General features: G+C 35.8%; 1 long non-coding RNA gene across 1 annotated transcript in view; it reads left to right on the forward strand.

Annotated features, from left to right (window-relative positions):
- LOC129150044 (uncharacterized) overlaps positions 1–21,145 on the forward strand; it is an 89,462-nt gene extending 68,317 nt beyond the window's left edge. Inside the window, exons 3-4 of the long non-coding RNA XR_008556818.1 lie at positions 6,717–6,752; positions 21,018–21,145. This is a non-coding gene — a long non-coding RNA (uncharacterized LOC129150044). The remainder of the gene's footprint in view (positions 1–6,716; positions 6,753–21,017) is intronic.
- The last annotated feature ends 337 nt before the right edge of the window (positions 21,146–21,482 follow it).

Here is a 21,482-nt window from a genome sequence, read left to right on the forward strand (position 1 = left end):
TGCTCTCTCTGCCTGAGCACTTGAGTTGAGCTACACTGGGAGACTGGGATTTATAACATTGGCACTCTAGTCCTCAGAACTATACCATCAGCTTTTCTGGGTCTCCAGCCTGCAGACAGATCATGGTACTTAGCTTCCATAATCACATGAGATAATTCCTTTTTTTAAATTTTTATTATATTTTTATTGATTTCAGAGAGGTAGGAAGAGGGAGAGAGACATAAAAACATCAATGATGAGGGAGAATCATTGACTGGCTGCCTCCTGCATATTCCCTACTGGGGATCGAGCCCACAACCCGGGTATGTGCCCTTGACCGGAATCAAACCTGGGACCCTTCAGTCAGCAGGCCAACACTCTATCCACTGAGCCAAACCAGCTAGGGTGATAATTTCTTACAATAAATCATATATGTGTACATATATATACACTTATATATGTAATCTAAAGATATATTACTACTAGAGACCCAGTGCACAGATTCCTGCACCGATGGGGTCCCTCAGCCTGGCCTGCATCCTCTCACAATCTGGGACCCCTCACGGGATATTGGAGAGCCAGTTTCAGCTGATCCCTACAGGCCAAGCCGAGGGACCCCTGGGTGCACTGGTTTCAGCCCAATCCCCACAGGCCAGGTCAAGAAATCTGTGCACTGGGCCTCTAGTATGCATATAAGATCTTTGGTTAATCTCTTCCTACCTCCCTCCTCCCTTCCCTCTGAGATTCATCAGTCTGTTTCCATACATGTGGTTTGTGCTCCTACATTGAGCATCTGCCCCTGGTGGTCAGTGCGCATCATAGCTACCGGCCGGTTGACCTGTCGCTTAGACTTTTTTATATATAGATAGTATAATATATCATAATACATTATTAAAATGGTTCTCTTTTCCAGAGAACCTGCTTAATACACTAATACACAAAGGGCAAATATCAGTGGAAATTATTTTAAGCTTGGTGATAATAAAAATACAATCTAGTCATTTGTGCTGGAATTAAACACTTTTACTCCTTTCTCTCTCATTCCACAACTAATTGCCCATTATGCATAGTTTGGCCTCCATTAAATCTCATCTGCTCCATTATTTCCAAGTCACTACTAACAAATCAGCTCAGGTCCTAATTATCTCCAGTGTACTGAAAACTACTGAAAAATAATTCCCATTATGCTCATTCATCCTAAACATAGCTGCCAATATAATCTTCCTGAAACAGTGTTTGTATATTTATACATGGCTTCCCTTTTTGCATATACAAGCAATCTCCAACTCCTCCCATGGATATATAACAAATGTCTCAAACTTTTATTTTACAAGTGTTATGTGATGTTTTCTCTTTGTACTTGGATTTATTCCAACACCCAACTGCCACTGTGACTTTTCTTTTAATATTCTCTTTTGGTTAATGCCTCTTCTCTCTGTAACATTCTATCTGTACTTCAAGTTTTATTTTACATGTTACCTTTTCAAGAAACCCAGATTAGTTAATATCTCCAAAAGCTCTGTTAAAAGGACCTAAACAATAAACATGTTTAATTTTTATTTTGAAGGGACTAAAAGTCCTTCAGAAATACTGAAACCAAAATGTGGGGTGTTTGAGTCTGAGTTTGTTGTCTCCCGAAATTGAAGAATGACGTCAAAGATAAACACAGTTAGTGGGAGCAAAGTTGACTGAGAGAAGCCAGTCCTGGAAGAGGTGCAGCTGGGGCTCCAGGAGCAGGCCAGCGTCCTGCCCGTGTTAAAGTCTGTTAGTCCATGTGCAGAGTCCCACGTGGCCACGAGCCATGTGGTCACAGGGGATGTGCTCCCCCACGACAGGAATACTGGAACCCAATAGGCCCCCAGCAGGGGATGGGGGCGGGTGGGGGTGAGGTGGGGGGAGGGGGAGAGAGAGAGAGAGAGAGAGCAAGAGGAAGCTCACATTTTTTAAACTAGAATGTGGATACAGCCTTGCTAGCTCCTGATGGGTCTTTTCAAATAATTCTGCCTTAGTGACATCCTTAGGGTTAGTTTATATGCCTTACTGCCTTGGGATTGGTTATCTGCAAGCTGCTTGTCTTAGCAACAATTTATACATTTTAAAATGTGTCTCTAAGTGCATGCCTTTCTTTCCACGCGCAGCTGGGCTGCCTTAGCAATTCCACCTAGCTGGGTTCCAGGTTCTACTCCCGCCCCCTCCCATGATCCCTGTTCCTGTCTACCTAGCTGCCCTCTGTCTCCTCATTACTATCATACTAGAAACACTCAAAACATATTGTTAAGTCAAGTTTTGTCAATTTTAATAAAATGGCTTTGTTTTCTTACTGAATGGTTTCTTTTTAATTAATATTATTTATTCCAGTTGGGTGAGGAGGAATCCTCCATGCAACAATTGAAATTTTATTTGTAAAGGAAAACAACAGGTGTTCGGTATTTTAAATACTTAAATAGGGTGATTCTGCAAAATTGTATCCAAATAAAAATTTTAAAAAATCATTAAAGACTTCATTTTTAAAATTCCACCAAGAGCACTGTAGATATAAATTTCATAACAGTTCTGATTCTATCACAAAATGGTATGAGTGTTATCTTCCAGAAATAAATTTCAATTAAATTAAAAGCACACATTTGGCTCCAAACACTATTTCTCAAAGGAATAATACATTATCATGGAAAATACGAGTAAAAGAAAACAAAAAAAGTAAAGCATATAACTAATGTGTTCTAGTTTAGATGAATAAGGACCACTTTCAAGGAGAAACATAGGAAATGGCCACAATATTTATAAACATAATGAGTCTGAAGGAGAAATGTTTTTTCAAAATTTTTTCAATTTGTTTTCTTCATCATAATTCATTACAGTTTCATAGACTTGATTGAATGATATAGAGAGAAATGCTCCATTATCAAAAGAGACAAAGTGTAGATTTGAATATAGACTGTAGGAAGCATGCTCTGTAATCTCCCAAGGGCCCTTTTCAAGTGTGATAAAAACAGTAGAAAATCAAGTTAAAGAAAATATGAGTGTGCTAACTGTAAGATTGGAATTGCTCAAGGATTTAGGTGGACGCAGGGAGCAAGCAGGAGGGAAGTTTATTAGAGGGAATGGGGGATGGAGCCACAACTAGGGAAGGTTAGAACTCAGCTATAAGCTGCCATTGCTATTATTGGCCTGCTGTCTAGCCCTCTGGTGTGGCTGCCTCCTGTTGTGCTGGATAAGGGGACTGCTGGCTGTTCCAGGAAATGAGGCTGGGGCCACTTTCTCATTCAGAACTTTCTAGTCTGCCTGAGCCAAATGTCCTCTTCTGGCCTGTCACTAACCAAATGTACAGCCCAAAGTTAGTTCATTTATCTAATTTTAATTAAATCCTTCTGCAAGGTTGCTAGATATGTATGAGTATTATTTTATTTAATCAGTACATCCCTTTGAAAAAGGCTCAATGCCATCATCATGAGGACTTAGAGATATTCAGAAAGTTATGTCTCAATCACATAGCTAGTAAGTTCTAATACAAGCTGCAGGCAAACTTAGCATTTACTACAATTCCTTGCAGGAAAGGACTCATGGAAAAGAAGGGTAGAATTGAATATCATTTAAAACTAAGGGGGGAAAAAGGGTAGTATGTCCACCTAAGTAAATAGACTCAGTAAATTTGTGAATTGACATGAAATTTGCACGAGAACAGAACAATTTGGAGACCACAAAATCAAAATTTATACATGCATTTTTTCTAATTTCCCTAAGAAACAGTATATGCTGTTTCTGTTTTTGAGGTTTGTAAGCATTAACAAGAAACATACTTTAATACTCAAATGGGATGATAAATCCAAACTAAATATCTGTGGCAAAGAGAAATCACCTACACAAATCCTTATTAAAATTTATACTTTCCATAGAGACTACAGACATATGTCAGCTCAAAAATATATCCAATTTGGATGTGCAATGTTTCTTTCAAGTATAGAATTCAACTATATGAAAAATTTCTCCACCCTTGACCTGTATCAAAGATCAGCCTAAATCATTTGTGAAGCATCCCAGAAGTGTAAATGAAACCAGAGTCTCGGTTTTACAACCAGAGCAGAGGCTATTATCTATAATTAAATTATGGATTATGATAACTTTATTACCCATCAGCTTGGCATTAAACAGGGTGAATCACAGCATGGGGTCTCTGTCTGCTAATGCTCCTGGGTTGTGGATTCAGATAAGGCTATGAGAGCTGAAAATAAAAGCTAGCTTCCAGATCTTTGGCAAGGAGATAATGTCCTTCTGCATTGTTTAAAGAAAATGAGAAGGCCCAGAATATAGGAAACAGTTTTCCCATGGGACGTATGTACTTGAAAATGTTTCTCTACTTACTTAGACGCTAAAAATAAAAATGGTTTCATTGCTAAGTGCTAAGTGTCTTTTTGGATATATTTAACATAAAATTTTCCCCCAAAGAGGAGGATGCTATATGATAAACAAGAAGAGAGCTGTCATCATGTGGTACATGGGAGATGTGTAAATGACATAGTGTAAACAGAACAAAGATGATCCTGATTTTCACCACCTGACTTCTTTTTCTATTAAAACTTGTCCTCTTGAGCTGCTAGTGAGAGTCACTAATTTATCTTTATAAAATTAAAATATCAAATGCTAATTATTTATTAATACTTCTGCCTAAGCATGGTTTTATTATTAATGACTTTTAAATAATTTCATAATGTCTAATAAGATATTCGGAAAAATACTTGTCCTTCCTTTTATGAGTTAAATGATTATATAGCCATAAGTCTTATGATTTACTTATTGGTTTCAATTAAAGTGAGGGATTTTTGCATTTTACAGATCAGAAGTTGAGAGAAAATTAAGACTGTAAAAACACAAAAGACATAAACTAGTAGGTGTTAAAAATGGAGCTCAAACCTAAGTCTGCACACCAGTGTCTGTATAGTAGTAGCTTACTTACAGGTCATTTAGTTTGGCTTGATTTGTAAGATTCATGGGTGAAATAATGATGAAAAAAAATACAGAAGCATAGATTTGATTTTTTTTGTTTGTTTACTCTTTTGTTTTTGACCATAATGTTCTCTGTGTATTTATTTTAAATATCTGAATATGTGAGGGGGGCAAATGTTTGAGAAACGAAAAATTGTAGTGTTGACTCGTACTTCTCAGGAAAAAAACCTGCAAGAACAAAATTGCTTTTATCTTTTGACAAGCACAATGCTTAAAATAATAGTCATGCTGTCAATAACATGCAACACTTCTGGAAAATGCTAGGGAATAAGGAATGTAAGCTGCAGTCAGTGCTGCTTTCATACCTCTACATGTTGCAAGTGTGCAGGATTCAGACCTTCCACATGTGATCCAAGGTGATAAAGGCATCCTAATATCCCCACTGTGACTAGAGCCACAAAAGGAAGTTGTAGAAGGTCAAGTGAGAGTTAGAACTTGTTAAGATTTATTATAATCCAGAGCCATTTGCATGCAAACAAATTGCCTCCTAACTTGTACTTTCACTGAACTGTTTTGCCACAGCAAGAAACCAAAGAACACTAATAGCCAATTGATATTAATAATTAATCCAAATATTGCTATATGCCCACCATTTTTCCTGTGATTGACACATGAGTCTGCAGCTTATTAAAATGCACCACAGGCAATTAGGATACATCACTCTGGTGCACTTTCAATTGCCTACACACCCATTTAATAACCTTTGTAATACCTTCAATACTTTAAGTCTCCTTATGTTAAATAAAGCCCCGCACCTTTTACTTAAATGATAGAGGGGCTATGATGTGTTCAGAGTTGTTCAGTCTCCTTTACTAAAAATGACCAAACCACATAATGAGAGCTCTACAATGAAAGGTAGGAAGGTGAAGCATTAGTCCATTTCTGGATCATGAATCATTAAGATTTCAAGACACTGGGAACAGGATGGCAGAGTGGAGGTGTGCATTTGCCTTTTATTCCTAAGAACTCATTTTAAATATACTTCAAGCAAAATTATTTTGCTAACCTCAGGCTTTCACAAGATCTGATGAGACCTGCTTTATACGAGATAGAAAGAAATCTCCTCAAGGCAGTATATGAGCCACAGAAAAAAGAAAACAATATAGATGTTAATATCTATATAAAAAGGGGTATGCTATTTAACATTTAAGTTAAAACAAATAAATCAGTTTACTAAGCATGTTAATGAATTTATTAGCACAGAATATATACCAAATTTTATAGATTTTTTTTTTCAATTCAGGAGAATAATAATTTAATATTAAATAGTATAAGCAAGTGTTAAGATAATAATCTCTTTAATCCTAATCATCAAAGTAAGTTTTGTATCATACTGGCTTATTCAGAATTAATTTTTTATTGTGGAAGAGCTCATACCTACTTACATAATACTCAGTGATGTCAAAAAGAAAAATCCAATTTTTAGAAGTAATAATCTGATAGAAATAGCATGAGGCATTACATATTTAATTATTTCATGGCATTACAATTGTAGCTTCACTCAAACATATTTAATTTATTGCCTAATTTTATACAATTATTGCTATTGCTTTGTATAATGTAATGAAAACTGAAGTTACTTGTATTATAAAACAACATATTATTAACTATTTAAGCTCTTTATACATGCCAAATCATACCTACTTAGAAATTTGTTTACAAAATGAAATTCGTTATTGGACGCAGTCTTTCTGTGCAGTTTATATTCAATATACACTTTTCCAATTGTCCTTCAGGAGCCAAGCATTCAGCTCCAGCTTATTTTGATGAAGGTGAGTTCCTCCACATCATTTGGAAAGAAGCTTGTGCTATTCTTAGTTTCTATAACCAGCTGCATTACTGAAAGCAGGCTCTGTCCTTACACATTATAGATGGATAGCTTCAGATAAGAAAAAGCTATCTTGGTGAATGGTGGCCAGGATTTTGATGTTTCTGTCTACTAGGTGATAGGGTTATCATTCACATCTCTAGGTGATTTGGGAAGATGGCTGTCTGGAGCAATAGATAAAGACTCATTGAACTGTTGCAGAGGAAAAAAAATCCAAGAGAAGCATGTGAATTCATTACCAAAAAAAAAAAAAAAAAAAAACAAGTATCACAGTTTTCAGGTGAAGCAAAAAAAGGAAAGAAAATGTGTGAAAAATCACCTGCATTTTTTTTTTGATAGGCATGTTCTGTGTTATTGAATTATATGACAGAGATTAATATAAGAAGACTATATCAAGCCTCTCGGTTATTTTCTTTTGATAGTGCATCATGATGGCCTATTTGGCATAAAGTTATAAGGTAGCTCAGTTCAAATGACAAGATTAACTATAAATGATAATAATATATGCAACACTCTTCCTAAGGGAATGGAGGTCACAAGTGTTAGAATTTGTCCAGAGAATACTTCTCTCTTTCAATGTATTTCATATTATTTAGTAGAATTATTTTAGAGAAACGAATGATCTAGTGCAAGCATGTCAAACTCAAAGGCTAACACAGGCCAAATAAACAAGGTTTAAGCTTATGTGGGCCACAAAAAAACAAAAGCTTCAATTTTCATAGAAACGTAGATTTATTTCAATAGAGACATGCTGAATACAGAGGGCTGAAATAAATGAGTAATTGTTAACATAAAATAATAGAACATTTTAATAAAATTAATATTTTTTCTTGAATATTAACTTACTGGACACTGAGTAACTGCACAAATTAATAAGCGTAATGCAAATAAACCTATTTTTCTTATTCTCTGAAATAAAAATATTTCCTGTTGCACACATCAAACAGGTCAGTCCAAGACTAAGGATGTGGCAATTGGCTGCTAAAACATTCACTGCTAGTATTAGTGGAGAAATGGTGCTCCTGTGTGTGAGGCGCCTAAGGGAAATGAATGCAACACGATTATAGTAATCAGTCATTAGCGAACGTTGTAGTTCGTTATTAATAATTATGTCTAACAGGATATTGTAAAATTAAGTTACAACATTTTTATTAAAATGTTTCTTGCATACCATTATATTGGCTGGCCACAAAAAATATTTGTTGTGGGCTGCATGTGACCCGCGGATCGTAAATTTGACAAGCTTGATCTAGTGGCCTCTGGGAATGTTTAAATTACATAAAGATAAGTGTACTTGTTATTTTTTGACTAAATATTTTCTAAAATATATACTAGTAGTGAAAAGTTTATTAGATGAGCATAGAAAATGCAATCTTGCTGGGAGCTGTAAAAACAACAAAACTTCTATGGTTGTAATAGAGTGAAAATATTACAAATTTTAAATTTGGACAATTATGGACATGTCTCAGGACTAATAATAGTAGGGCATCCTAGAAAATATATATTTCTCACTGATACAATGAACTAAACTTCTGAAGAAGATAATAACTACCAAATAAGATTATAGAAGAAATTATGATGAATAAAGAACATTTATTACAATGCCTGAAATAGCAAATGCTCAATGTCTATTAGTTATTCCCTTTTGTGTTTTTGGAGATTTTGTAATATCTCCTCTCTCTCTCATGCTTGCTAACTTTGGTAGGGTGAAGGTCCTATAGTTTTCTTTAAAGTAAGGTTGGCTTTGACCTTAGTTAGTTATTATTTCAAAGAATCATGAAAATAAGTAACGGTAAACTAAGTTTTCTAGAAATATGCCTCTGAAAATCCTGTTTTGTTTTTTTCTTAAGTGTGAATTAGCTAATATTATCTCAAAGCTAATTGGGCACCAGAAATATTAATAGCTGAATCTTATATATGAGAATTATCACATAAATAGTGAATCATCTTGTTACTGATAAGTCCTATATTTCCTCAAATATATTTTTATATTTTTTCTAATATGATTAAGGAACTACAGTTACAAACATTGAAAATTAGGTAGCATATTTTCTTTCTTATTTTGAGATATTTGCTTTTTCCACTCTATTTGCACTAGGCTTCTTTAAGAAAGGTAATATTTTGTAAAATAAAATGAGCTGAAAACTTCCTGTTCACTTATACAGAATGTAGGCTAAGGAAATGTGATTTTTTTCCAAAATCATGTTATTATTAATAATGTAATTATTGGTAAGTAGCCATTAAAAGAATGATACAATGTTTGAAGACATGAGGCTTTCAGTCAAGATGGTGGCAAAGATAAACATTGTACTCACATCCTTCTACAACGACATCAAAATTACAACTAAACTACAGAACAATAATTATTCAGAACACCTGATATCTAGCTGAACCAAACATCTATAACCAAGGATTAAAAGAAGAAGGCACGTCAAGACTGGTAGGAGGGGTGGATATGTGGAATGAACTGGTCCCACACTCACATGTGGTGAATAAAAATCAGAAGAGATATCTTGCTGTGAAGGTACCCCATGAAGACCAAGTTGTCCCAGCCCCAAACTAGGCTTCCCAGCCCAGGGTTCCAGTACCAGGAAGAAAAGTCTCCATAACTTCTGGCTGTGAAAACAAGCAAGTATTGTGGCTGAGTGAGATGCAGTGCCTCTGGTGTCCCAGGCATTCGTCTTAAAGGACCTGCACATGGCCTTATTCAAACTCCCTCTAAGCTCCAGGGGAGGAACTTAATTGTCAAGCACTGGGGCTATAAGGGCAGCTTTCTCTCAGACAGATGTGCTGTCAGAGGTCTGATTAATTTTCTGAGCCCTTCCCTCATAAAGCCAGCAAGCCAGCACCATTTCTGAGTCTCCATCAACCTGGCTATAACTGTTTGCCCCTACCCTGATGATGTCTTGAAACCCCACCCACCCAACGTGTAGGGCCACCCAAGCCAGTTCCAGTGGCTTTTCCATACAAATGAATGGCCTGTTTTAGCTCATGCTTCATAGTTTTATGAAATCTCTCAAGCAAGCAGCATCTGGCCTCAGGGTGACTTGTACCTCTCAATAAGTGGCCCCAGGCCTGGCACTAGTGGCGATTGGCCTTGGTTTCCAACTTTGCCTTTCCTGGGCATCTCCAAGCCCAGCAAAACTAGCAGCCATCTGCAGATATCTTTGTAGCTCATGTGAGTGGCCCAGACCGATCACAAGCAATGGCTGACCTTGGCCTGCACCTTCTGGGATGCCCCAAAGCTTGCCCTGGTGATTCACTGAAACCCCTTTTTACCCAATTTGCAGCCCCACCTACACTGTTTTCAGTGGCTTTTCCATATGGACAGCCTGTCTTGGCTCATGATTTAGACTTTCCTAAAATCGCTCAAATGAATAGCATCTTGCCTTGATGTGCCCCATATCTCTTGATAAGTGCCCCATACCTAGTACTAGTGGCAGCTTAGTTCACAGCTTGGCCTCTCCTGGGTATATCCAAGCCCAGCACAAGTAGCAGCTAATTTTGCTCATGGTGGGTGTCCCACAACATAGGCAGTGGCTGACTTTAGCCTGCACTTCTAAGGAGGGCCCAGAATCAACATACTTGGTGGACAACTTCAGACCACATCAAAACACCACCCAAAGACCTCCACAGGCAACACATGTAAGGAAAAGACTCAGCGGACATCAGAGCCCCATTGAGGTAAGTTCTGCTCCATGGGGTGGGCACTAGTACAGCTGATCCTCCATGGTGGTTGCAGCCAGTCCTTGCAGGTGATTGGCCTCAAGGTAAATCACTCCCATTGACATGCCAACACCAATCAAAGATCAACTATAATAGGAGGGTGTACACAGCTCAAACACGGGTTGTGTACCTGAAGCACCAGCTCAGGTGAATGGGGCGGCTGTGCCACTGGATCCCACAGGAAACTTAACTTATTAGGCTACTCTACCAAGCCAAAGAGGTGTAGCAGAACTATCTAATACATTGAAACAGACACAGGGAGGCTGCCAAAATGAGGAGGCAAAAAAAACATATCCCTAAATCAAAAGCAGAACAAAACACCAGAAAAGGAACTAAATAAAATGGAGATAAGAAATCTACTAGGTGCAGAGATCAAAACACTGGTTGTAAGGATGCTCATTGAACTTAGGGGAAGAGTAGGTGAACTCAGTGAGAACTTCAGCAAAGAGATGGGAAACAAAAAATGATAACTAGAAAATATAAATAAGTACCACAGAAATGAAGAATACATTAAACAGAATCATCCTTGGAGCAGATGAAGCAGAAGATCAAATCAGAGACATTGAAAATAAGGAACCTGAAGACACCTAATCAGAAGAGCAAAATAGAAAAAAAAAAATCCAAAAAAGTGAGGATAGTATAAGGAACCTCTGGGACAATTTGAAGCACACTGATCTTTACATCATGGGATGCCAGAAGAAGAAGAGAGGAAACAAGGAATTGAAGACCTATGTAAAAAATAAAAATAATGACAATGACAGAAATCTTTCCTAACCTGGTGAAGGAAATAAACATACAAGTCTAGGAAGTGCAGAGAGTACCAAACAAGAAGAAACCAAAGTGGCCCATTCTAAGACACATCATAATTAAAACTGCAAAGGTTAAAAACAAAGAGATAATTTTAAAAGCAGAAGGAGAAAAGCAGTCAGTTACCTACAAGGGAGCTCCCATAAGACTGTCAACTTATTTCTCAACAGAAACTTTGCTGGCCAGAAGGAATTGGCAAGGAACATTCAAAGTGATGAAAAGCAAGGACCTACAAACCAAGATTATTCTACTCAGTAAAGTTACTATTTAGACTCCAAGGACGTATAAAGAGTTTCCCAAACAAGAAAAAGCTAAAGGAGTTTATCACCACCAGAGTATTATATGAAATATTAAAGGGTCTTCTTTAAGAAGAAGAAGAAAAAAAGATAAACATGTGAATAATGAAATGGTAGTAAATACATATCTATCAACAATTGAATCTAAAAAAGAAAACAAAATAAATAAACTAGCAGAGCAAAAGAGACTTAGAGATACAGAGAACATTTTGGGGGTTGCCAAATGAGAGGTGAAAAAGTTGAAAGAATTAAGAAGTGTAAATTGGTTGTTACAGAATAGTCATGAGGATATAAAGTGTAGTATAAAGAACACAATCAATAATATTGTAATAACTATATACGGTGTCAGGTGGGTATGAAATATATTGGGATGATTACTTAGTAAGTTATATGGTGTCTAACCACTGGGCTATATACCTGAAACCAAATAATATTGTATGTCAACTGTAATTTAAAAATAAAAATTATAAAAAAGTTAAACTACATTCCAAAATGGACTATAAAATAATGTACTAAAAATAATACAATCTTCAGATATTCTTGAGAAACTATTAATTACTCAGATTAAAATAATAACCTGTTTTGCCTATTTCTAGATCACTTATAGTTTTTCTTAATGGTTTTGAAATGTGACTTAAAGTTAATCCTCCAGTATTTTAAGCTGTGAAATATTTTGAGTAATTTTGAAATGCAAAACTTGGAAAAGATAGCATATATATATACAAACAGGGTAGGGCAAAAATAGGTTTACAGTTGTTTGTATGGAAAATAATGCAATAATTAATAAATAATATTATAAGAATAAACTGTGTTTTGTGTACTCAAAACTGTAAACTTATTTTTGCTCCACCATACAAGTGTACGGTTAATAATGGCGGATTTTTGTAATCAAAGAAAACATGATAATTTCAAGAGAAACGTCAAGAGAGCTTTATTCAAAGTAATGTTCATCTCTAGCTACACATTTCCCCATCTTTCAGGTAATTTGTAGATACTATCCCAATAGAACTTTTCTTGTTTTAAGACCATTCAGGGACCCAATTTTCCACTTCTTTGTACGTTTTGAAGTGCTGCTCAGAAAGTGTGTGTGCCATTGATCAGTACAAGTGGTAATCTGAAGGAGCAAGGTCTGGTGAATACAGTGGGTGGGTTAATAATTCCCAGGCAAGATCTTTTAACTTGTCTTATACTGGTTTTGAAGTGTGTGATGGTGCATTATCATGAAGCAAAATTACTTTGCCATGTCTTCTGGCACATTCTGGTCATTTTACGATCAAAGGGTAGTTCAAATTGATTATTTGTTGTCGGTAGAGATCAATATTAATGGTTTCACCTGGTTTTAGAAGATCATAATACACCACACCTTCCTGATCCCACCAAACACAGAGCATTGGCTTCCTTTTGGAGCGATTTGGCCTTGCAGTCGATGTTGATGGTTGACCTGGATCAAACCATGATTTTGTGCATTTGGGATTCTCAAAATAAATCCAGTTTTCATCACTAGTCACAATTCAATGCAAAAAAATACTTTCTTTTGTGCTGTTGAAGCAACATTTTACTGATGACTTTTCAGTTTTCCATTTGTCTTTCGTTCATGTGAGGTGGCACCCATTTTCCTTCCTTTAAAATCTTTCCCATTGCTTGTAAGTGAACGGAAATTGTTTGCTGGGCAAAGTTTAATCTTTCTGCAAGTTATTCAGTTTGACACTCATCTTCATCCAATAATGCTTGTAATTGTTGGTCTTCAAACTTTGTGCTAGAATGGGCTTTCCTTTTCCTGGCTGCCAGCACCGCCTTTCCACTCCAGCCCAGCCCCTTTCTGCTCAGGTCCCAGAGTCTCCTCTTTCTACTCCAGCCCCACCTTCCCATGCTCCCCAGAGGCCCTGAGAGACCAGGGGTGGGGCAGAACACCTGTATCGTCGGCATGGTGACAACACAAGCGTCCCAACCCCCTATCACTCAGTACCTGTGTATGCAAATTAACCGCCATCTTTTTTGGGTTAATTTGCATGTCACTCCTGATTGGCCTGTGGCATAGTGGAGGTACAGTCAATTTACATGTTTGTCTATTATTATGTAAGATATATATAAATTCTAATGTCATTTTCTCTTTCCTCTATAGTTTAACTACTAACTTTATCTCTATAAGAATGCAAAATAAGTCATCCTACTCCTCTACTTAGAAAAATCTTGTTTAGACTTTAATTAAAACTATGTTTACTATGTGTGTTCCATGAAGACATCAATGTATACTATATATAAAAAATTTGGACTAGTCTTGAGGATTTTTTTTATCTCATTTTCCTCATGTTTAATTTATCAGAAAAATACAGTTATCTCTAAGATAGCTGTCTGCCAAAAATTTCTATAATTTTACATCTGTATGTACTTTATCCCAAATAGGTTATTGCATTTGTAATTTGGAGCAACAAGTATCCTAGTGCTTTACTTCCTAATGCTTAAGTTTCATAGCTTTTTTAAAACAATTTTTTCAATATATTGATTTTATGACATATACTAGAGGCCCGATGCATGAAATTCGTGCAAGAATAGGCCTTCCTTCCCTTGGCTGCTGGCACTGGCTTCCCTCTGGCACCCAGGACCTGGGCTTCCCTCTGGCCCCTGGCAGGAACCTAGGACCTGGGCTTCTCTTGCAGCTCCAGCTTCATCTGGAAGGTCGTCCGGTCGAATTAGCATATTACATTTTTATTATTATAGATTCTCTCTGTTAAATAAGCAGAGAAGTATTTAAAATATATTTTTAATCCTCTCCCAAAGATATTTTTTCCATTGATTTTTAGAGAGATTGGAAGGAAGGGAGGCAAGAAAGGGAGAGAGAGAGAGAGAGAGAGAGAGAGAGAGAGAGAGAGAGAGAGAGGAGATTAATTGGTTGCCTCCCACATGTGAATTGAAACTGTAATCCATGTATATGCCCTTGACCAGGAATCAAATCCACAATGCTTCAGTGCCTGTGTTGACTTTTTCACCACTGATCACCGGCCAAAGTAGAAAAGTATTTTTTGGAATTCAGTCTCCCAGTACTTTTGTTTTTAATGATATGTATCATGTAATAAAATAAAACTACTCTTGGATGGAATTATGATCAGTTCATTCACTATTTGAAGAAAGGAAGGTGGGGCCAAGTTATATTAGTTTGGAAATACTCTAACAGAGAGAGAAATCTCTCCTATTTCTAACGAGTGGCCCGGTGCATGAAATTCATGTACAAAGGGGGTGGGTTCCCTCAGCCCAGCCTGCACCCTCTCCAATCGGACATCTCTCTCACAATCTGGGACTGCTGGCTCCTAACTGCTCACATGCCTGCCTGACTGGTCACTCCTAACTGCCTCTGCCTGCCTGCCTGATCACCTCTAACCTTTCTGCCCGCTTGCCTGATTGCCCCTAATTGACTCTGCCTGCCTGCCTGATCACCCCTACCTGCTCTCCCCTGATGGCCTGATCTCGTCACCAACTTCCCTCCTCTGCCAGCCAATTTGGTTATGATTGGTTGGTTTCTATGCCAGTCAGCATCAAAAGCTCCGCCTCCTAGGCAGCCATTGGCTCCTCACAGTTCACCCAGATTTGGTTCTGATTGCTCAGTTTCTCTTCGAGTCATCATCTCTGGGCCTATCAACGGGGCCTGATTAGAAAGGTGGGGCTGATCAGCAGCCCCAGTGGAGGCCTGGAGAGAAATGGAGGCATGGCTGCTGGCCTAGCCTGGAGAGAAAGAGAGGCAAGTACTGACCAACAGCTGCCACACAGGCTACAGATCAGACCCTGCTTCTTTCTTCAGGCCTCTCTCTATGCCTGATTTGCAGCCCCCTCAGCAGTCAGTGTTAGGTCACCAGGCCTACAGCCTAGCAGTCAGTGATGGGTCGCCAAGGCAACCCAGCACTGACTGCAGGACTGACCTCCAATTGGTCAAGCCTCTAGTCGTGATGGACCCAGGGTTTTTATATATTAGGATTATTAGAGAAATCTGCAAAAATGGAAAAGTTTATTACAGATTGAAATCAGTGATGTTGGCTCAAGGTTTTACTTTTTCATAAAGATATATGATTTCTACAAGGGTGACTAGAGCTGGGAGGCCTTTGAACTATAAGTTGCTTTACAAAGTATCCTTCAATAGTATATAACTCATAGTAACTTACTCTTTTAGAGAATGTTCCACTTGTTCTGCATTTATAACTTAGGTCAGAGAGCAAACCATTATATTAAACCAATGTTATGTTTTATAAAACCCAAATTTGTTATATTTTATAAAACCTGATAAAATATTTATATTTATGTAATATTTATATTAAACACTTTATATATTTATGCCAAATGATGATCATTATACAGAACATTTAACACTGGGCTAATTCAAAACTGGGCTTGTGAATCCCTTTGTTAAATTGTGTGTGAAAATTAATTTGCCAAAATATTAGTAAGTTCTGTACCTCATGGTATTGAAAATGTTTGCAAATTTATACTTTCCTATATTATAACTATCAGTTTGCATGGGTTATAATGAACTATTTTCCAAATTTAAAATCCTACTGTGTGTATCCACATATCTATGTATTTTTTTGCTGCCACAGATTTTTGAACAATTTTGTCTGCTGATTTCACCTGTTAACATTGGAAAAAGTGACTTTTATATGGTGAATAATGTAGAAAATCTACTTATATTAACTCACATTCTAATAATAAATTTTATAATTAAAAATTTTAAATGTTTGCATGTTGTCAAAGTACGTTTTATAGGAACCTTCAATTTTGCTATTTCTCTTACACAGAGAAATTTTGTCAGAGGTTAAAATATGATTGTGTTTTTTAACTTCCTAAAGTATATGATGTATAACTGTATTTGTTATAGGCTAAACAGGTGAAAAATATTTGCTTGCAACAAAGCTTCATTTTATCTTTTGAAATGAGCACATGGCTAATTACTGGATTTAGGGGTGGGGTTAAAAGGATCACCCCAACTTGTTATAGTATTATAATTACTGAATATTATGATTGCCACTTTAAATGACACAGTCTACAAAGGTTAATGATACATTGGGCAGTGTGAGAATGCCAATTAAAGGGTAATGGTCATCCTGAAGGTTAATGGTTGTAACTCTTTAAAGAGAATAAATTGATGCAATACAATCCATTTTAAGAAAAAAAAATTCCCCTCTATAATGATGTTACTAATTATCCTATTGGCAGTTCGGTAGACATATAATCATTTCATCTATTGCCATTAAAGTGTATTAATAAAAGTTTAGAATATCGAAAGTATGAACCTTTTATTTAAATCCCTAAAAGGTACTTGTTTAGAATATGATTATTTGAATGAGAGAAAAAAAGAGATCTTTAAAGTTTTAAAGAAATTAAAATGCACCCAATAAAAATGCCTCTTTAATTAAAGTGTTTGGCAAATGGCATTGCTGTGTGTCCTATTAACATGCATGCACCTATTTATACATAAATACCAATAAGAATTTAGTTTCCATTTGAAAAGCTCAATAATTTATAGAGTGACACAGATCAAAACTGATTGCTTTCTAACTAATAGTTTAGAGGAAATAGCTATCATATATGAGCATTATGAACCTTACCTCATTCTGAAAAGTTACTGAAGTAAAGTGAGAGAAATGGTCTGCTGACTCCTAATTCACGAAGTGACAATGATGAATGAAAGCAAGTTAGCTCCAGCTGTAGCTGTATTTTAGCTCCTGGGAATTTTTTTTTTCTTCTGCTATAGGCAGTGAAAAAAGCAAAATTTCCAGTTAATAAGGAACAAATACTTTCTTTAAAGTGGTATCTAAACAGTGTCTATCAGAGAGTCATCCATTTTTCTAGAAGAGAACTTTTTTAAAAAACAGCTACAAAGACATATATCTTGGAAACATTATAATCAGTGGTTTTATTTTTTTCCAAAGTTAAGTAAGTTCAATGTCTTGTGGAGAGATAAAATAATATTTTATTTAACGGTGTTCATCTGTGCATAAGACCTTGGAAAGGGGAAAATTGCAAAACAAGGCTACATTTTAGGAAACAAAAATAAACTGGTGATATTTACCTGTTGCTTTATTTTTCCCAGGATGATTTAGCCCCACTTTCACATAAAATTGCTCTCTTAAAAAGCCACCAAAATCTTACTGGCAAACCCTAAGATTTGTCTTGATCTATCTCTTCATTCATTTACTCTTGGTTGAAATCAACTTCTATATTTCCACAGTCATGAAATCAATGTGTCCACAGTCAATACAATAGATAGATTCATCATACCTGATAATAATAACATGAAAATGAAGGAACTGCACACCAGAAGAACATTGCTTAATTTTGCTGAATTCAAATTCTGCATCTGTAAAATGGGAATTAAAATACCTAACACAAAAATTTATTATGAATATTAAAGAAAAATGAAATATATTATAAACCTTAGTTACATTAATAATTAATCCAACTATATGTAACCTTCTATCTCATTTATGTCTTAAAATTTTCATTTCTTGATATTAATTTTAAGTGTGTATAATAATTCTAATAGTTTAAATAGAATTATGCATATCTACTTTCAATACCTTCTCTTTCTGTCTCTGTTCTTCTCTGTTCTCTCTCATATGTATGCTTACATATTTCAGGAAAGTACTCTTTCAACTAACAATGAATTATTATCTATTAAAAATGTAACATGTGTACATACACACTGCCCAATTTAAGAAATAAAGTATTTTATCAGTGAAATCGAGTCTTCTATACACATCTCAATTCTATTACTCTCTTTTGTATTTTCAGCTCCAAAATGTATAACCACTTTCATTAGCTTCAAAAAGATTATTGACACCATTTTCTCTTTTCATGTATTCAGAATATATATCCATAATAGTATATTATTTGTTTTAAACTTAAAATATGTAGCATCATAATTATAGTACACTTCCATACTACAGTATATGTTCTTCTAGGACTTTTTTTTTTCCACCTAATATTGTATTGGTGAGAATCATTCATGTTGCTACATAAACATTTGTTTCTTTTTAATGGCAAAATGGTATTCTGTGTTTTTTAATTATATTGCAATTTATTTACTCATCCTTATTTAAGGTCTATTATTTTAAACTTATTTTCTAATATGTGTCTTAGTCTGTTTGGTCTGCTAAAACAAAATACCACTGACTAGGTGATTATAAAAAACAGAAATTTATTTCTCACTTTTCTGGTGAATTGGAAATCCCAGATTCTTATGCTAGCAGATTCAGTGTTTGATGAGGGTCTGCTCTGTAGTTGGCATCTTTTTAAAAGATCTTCACTTGGTGGAAAGGGCTAGGGTCTCTTTTATAAGAGCACTACTTTTATTCATGAGGTCTCTATCCTCATCACCTAATTATCTCTCAAATGCTCCACACACCTCCCTAATATCATCAAATTGGGTATAAGGATTCCAATATGTGAAATTTGAGGAAACACAAACATTCATGCTATAGCAATGATATACTTAGCATTATTGGTTTACATATTCCTATTATATTTGACTTATTTTCATATTTATTTTAAAATATTGTGATCAACCATGAAGCCATCACTCAAAACAATAACTAGACATGTATCTATGTTCTCACTATACCTGTCAACTTTTTATGTTAATCATTCTACTGCTTTGTTATATGTATTGTCACATGTACCTGTATATGCAGAAACAATACATTACTTAGAACTGACAGTGTTCTTATTTTATAGAATGATGTCAGACTTTATTTAGTCTGGGACTAGTTTTCTTCACTCAAAATTATACATATTCCCTTACTGAGAGATGTGGGAGATCTTTATGTATTCTGAATGCAATTCTTTTATCAGAGATGTTATTTGAAAATATATTTTTATGAGTCTATGGCTTTCCTTTTTAGTCTCTTAACAATGTATTTGCAGTGCAAACATTTTAAAATGTAGATCTAGTATCTATATTTTATTCTTTATACCATACAAAAGGATAAACTAAATATGGATAAAAACTTAAATGTAAGTCATGAAACCATAAAAATCCTAGAAGAAATTATAGGCAAAAAAATCTAAGATATCTCTAATAGCAATATGTTTGCAGATACATCTCCTAGGGCAAGGGAAACTAAGGAGAAAATAAATAAACAGAACTACATCAAAATAAAAGCTTCTGCATAGCAAAAGAAACCATCAACAAGATGAAAAGAGAGTCCACTGTATGGGAGACCCTATTTGCTAATGATATGTCTGATAAAGGGTTAATATCCAAAATATATAAAGAACTCATACAATTTAATAAAAGAAAGACAAATAACCCAATAAAAAAATGGGCAAAAGATCTAAATAGACACTTTTCCCAAGGGGACATACAGATGGCCGAGAGACATATGAAAAGATGCTCAAAGTCAGTAATCATCAGAAAGATGCAGATTAAAATGACAATGAGGTACCACCTCTCATCTGTCAGAAAGGCTACCATCAACAACTCAACAAATGACTAGTGAGGATATAGAGAAGAGGGAATTCTAGTACACTATTGGTGGGAATGCAGGCTTGTGCAACCATTATGGAAAACACTCAAGTTTCCTAAAAAAAATAAATATGAAACTGCCATTTGACCCAATGATCCCACTTCTAGGAATATATCCTAAGAAATTCAAAGCACCAACCAGAAAGAATATAAGCACCCATATGTTCATAGTAGCACAATTTACAAGAGCTAAGATGTGGAAACAGCCCAAGTGCCCATCAGTAGATGAGTAGATTAAAAAATTGTGGTACATTTACACCATGGAATACTATGCAACAGTAAAAAAGAAGGATCTCTTACCCTTTGAGACAGCATGGAGGGACCTGGAGAGTATTATGCTAAGCAAAATAAGCCAGTCAGAGAAAGGTAAGTATCACATGATCTTACTCATATGTGGAATCTAATTAACAAAAATAAACTGATGAATAAAATAGATCCACAGATATGGAAGCGTGGAACTGACTTGAGGAATCTCAAAGGGAAGGTTGGGGTGGATGGGTGGATGGGAAGAGATCAACAAAAGAACTTACATGCATATATGCATAAACCATGGACACAGACAATAGGGTGGCAAAGGCCTGTGATGGGTGGGGGTTAAGGGCAGGCTAGGAGTAGTCAATGGAGTAAAAAGGGGGACATATGTAATACTTTCTACATTAAAGATCTTTAAAAAATAGATCTAGTATTTATTTTGAGTTTTAGTTTCACTATATCTTCCCATAAAAGGCCTATGGTGGGAGTGGGGATGGAGTCCTGGATTTGAGGGCCTATTTTCTTCCAGATGCATTGGGTTTCTAAGAGAGTCTTCAGGCTCCTGTTCTTTTGAACTTTGCCCTACAGATTAAAGCAGTTTGTTTTTGTTTTTCTGTAGGAAGTGAGAGGAGAGGGGTCTAGACAGAGCTTTAGCAGTGGATGCTGATGACCTACACCTCAGAAGAAGCTTTCTCAGGGTACTCCAGGGTCTCTCCTATGGCCTTATGTTCCTGAAAAAAAAGCTTGTGAGAACACGGGGATCCTATGTCATGGCCCACATTTTCACTGTAGCCAACATACAACCATTACTATTTATTAAAAATTTCTAGCTAAGGGTTATTAATGTATTTACTTTTCCTTTAGTTGTGTCAATTTTTGCTTGCCTATGTTAATGCTTTTTTAGTAGGTCGATACATATGGTGTTTATCTTGAGTCCCTATGAAATTTTTAATTCTCAATGTTTTCAAATCTACATAGTTTATTTCTAATATAGTTGCAAGAGCTTTTTCATACTACGTTTTTTTGCCCCTCCTTATACTTTCAGACTATCTCCATTTTTATAGTAAAACTAGAGGCCCAGTGC

The sequence above is a fragment of the Eptesicus fuscus genome, chromosome 8 (genome assembly GCF_027574615.1).
Source record: "Eptesicus fuscus isolate TK198812 chromosome 8, DD_ASM_mEF_20220401, whole genome shotgun sequence".
Classification (NCBI taxonomy): Eukaryota; Metazoa; Chordata; class Mammalia; order Chiroptera; family Vespertilionidae; genus Eptesicus; species Eptesicus fuscus.